The 2,666-nt window shown below is 35.5% G+C and overlaps 1 long non-coding RNA gene across 1 annotated transcript; it reads left to right on the plus strand.

Moving 5' to 3' along the window:
* The first annotated feature begins 882 nt into the window (after nt 1-882).
* On the plus strand, nt 883-2,013 carry LOC145626729 (uncharacterized). Its single transcript, XR_014111061.1, has 2 exons — nt 883-1,127; nt 1,783-2,013. It is a non-coding gene; the product is annotated as an uncharacterized LOC145626729 (long non-coding RNA).
* Nucleotides 2,014-2,666: the final 653 nt, after the last annotated feature.

Below are 2,666 nucleotides of genomic sequence, written 5' to 3' on the forward strand. Positions count from 1 at the left end.
ACACCGAGATAGTAAAGGAATAATTAATAAATGTTGTTTGTCACTAATAAATCAAGAATTTAAATTGGGAATTTTCCATGTTTGATTGAATTGTGTTTGGAATGTTTGTATTGTAATGTATATGAGTCATCACCAAGTCTAAACCTGTAAATCACATAAAGTGCAAGATGGATGAGCAATAAAACTCTGGATTGGTGCACATCTGGAGTAATGACAATCAGGGGTTGTGGTACATGGGGTATTAGCTGTGTACTTTTATCGAGGCCGTCTGATCTACGAGTCTCCTATTTCAAATATTTTTTAAAACTAGGAGTTAGGTGAGATCTCATACTAACTACGGTCACGGAGTAGCGCCCGTGGTCGTTGGATGTTTATTGATGTTTCCGAAAGGAGGCATGGGTTTTTTTTTTTTTTTTTTTATTGATGTTCCAAATGGGACATGGGTTGGACAACCTTGTCTATTGCTAAATCCAATGAAATAAATAAATAAGTTAGTTAATATTAACTAGTGAAGTCTTAATAAATTTGATGGTTGAGTCATGTGTTGAGTCTATAATTTAATGATGCTTATGATTGATTATTAGTAGCTTGTTAGGGATTTCTTATTTTATTTCGCAGCTTGTATGTACCACTAGTAGAAAAATACAAAAAGACAACCCCCAATTGGCACCGGTTCAAACCAAACTGGTGTCAAAAACTGGCCTAAAATTGAGCGGGGATTTAGACCAAGAACAATGGCACCGGTTCAGCTCAAACCGGTGCCAAAAATTAAAAGGCCACCGGTTAGAACCGGTGCCACTGAACCGGTGCCCCCTAAAAAAAAAAACCGGCCTTCTCCTATATATAAACCCTAAGCTAACCTACCTCCTTCTCTCTCCTCCTTCTCTCTCCTCTGATCTCTCGACGGCGCTCCTCCTTCTCTCCTCTGATCTCGACGGCGCTCCTCCTCCTTCTCTCTCCGACCTTTCTTCTCTCTCCGACCTCTCTTCTCTGTCTTCTCTCCCCTCTCTGTCCTCTTCTATCTCAAACTCCAACCTCTCTTCTGTCTTCTTCCCACCACCACCGACGCCACTAACCACCGCCACCACCAAGTCCGCTTATTTTTCTGGGTTTCTGGGTTGCATGAGGTTAGTGCATGTTTCTGGGTTTAATTATTCGGGGGAAGGGTTTCTGGGTTTAATTTTTATGTTATATGCCTTAATTTTTTGGGGTTAGATTGTTGTAATATTGTTCGAAATTGATTGGTGTAATTGATCTTGGAATTATTTGGGTTAATTAATTTTGTCATTTTTTGCACTTAATTGATTATTCGAAATTTCTGGGTTTAATTGATTTTCGAAAGTTTTGGGGTTAATTGATTTTTTGGGTTTAATTGATTTTCGAAAGTTTTGGGGTTAATTGATTTTCTGGGTTTGCTGGGTTTAATTGATTGCTGGGTTTGATTGATTTTCGGGGGGTAATTGGAGTTCGTAGATTGCTGGGTTCGTTGGTTTCTCTTTCTCTTTCATGCATGAGTTTTCTGGGTTAAATTATTGTTTCTCGGTTTTTTTTTTTTTTTTTTTTTTTTTTTAATAATTTCTGGGTTTTATTTTTATTTATTTTTTTTTGACGAAAGCTACTAGTATTATTAAAAAGGAGCAAAAGATCAGGTTACATCAAATGCTACATCAGCAGCAACAGAAGGAGGGAACTCCTCAATCCAGACCCTCAGCTCATCATAATCTCTACTTACATTAGCCATTTTTTTTAGTTTTAATAATTTCTGGGTTTTAATTGATGCAGGTGTTAATTCATGCAACAAGGATTCAAGACTATGATTTTGGAATATTGTTTTGATGTTGTAATTTTTTTTTTTAATTGTTTTACAATATCAATTTCTGAGTTGAATTTCATTATAATTCATTGTAATTTTTTTTTTTTTATTATTGTAATTTGTATTGTACAATAACATTTTACTGGTTGAATATAATGTGATTTACGTTTTGATCTTGAATATAACAATTTCAAGACTCCGTATTTTGCCATTTATTTTTAATTGTATGGGTTGTATTTCTGAGGCTTGTTTTTATATTTTTTTTTTTATTATTGCAAGACAAAAGTAAAAAAAAAAAAAAAAAAAAAAAAAAAAAAAAAAAAAAAAGGCACCGATTAACCGATGCCTAAAATAGCTTCCACTAAAAAAAAATATTTCGCGGAACTATTTAAGGCACCGGTTTTGAACCGGTGCCAAAAGGGGGGGTAATTGGCACCCCCCCACATAGGCACCGGTTCAAACTGGTGCCTTAAGCCGGGTTTGAACCGGTGCCCTTTGCTATTTTTCTACTAGTGTACTCAGCTTTGCTGATTGCGTGCTTTGTGTGTCTTTCTTTGGTCATGGCCTTCGCCTTTCAATGACCCTGTGACGATCCAACTTTTACACTTGTAATATTGGGGAGCATATTAACCACAGGTTCTTACATACGCAGCATTCGCGTCAGGGTTGTGGGATTTTGAGTAGAGAGTTGGTTATTATTCGCAGTTTATTTCTTTTCATAAGTTTGAATTTATTTAAACTCTGATTTTATTTATTTACTACTTTTTGTGGGGTTTTGAATAAGGGTCTTAATGGTTCCAAGTTGTATCACTTAATTTGATTTTGGTTATTGGTTTTAAAACTTATTTATAAC

The sequence above is a fragment of the Chenopodium album genome, chromosome 4 (genome assembly GCF_948465745.1).
Source record: "Chenopodium album chromosome 4, dcCheAlbu1.1, whole genome shotgun sequence".
In the NCBI taxonomy this organism is placed as follows: Eukaryota; Viridiplantae; Streptophyta; class Magnoliopsida; order Caryophyllales; family Amaranthaceae; genus Chenopodium; species Chenopodium album.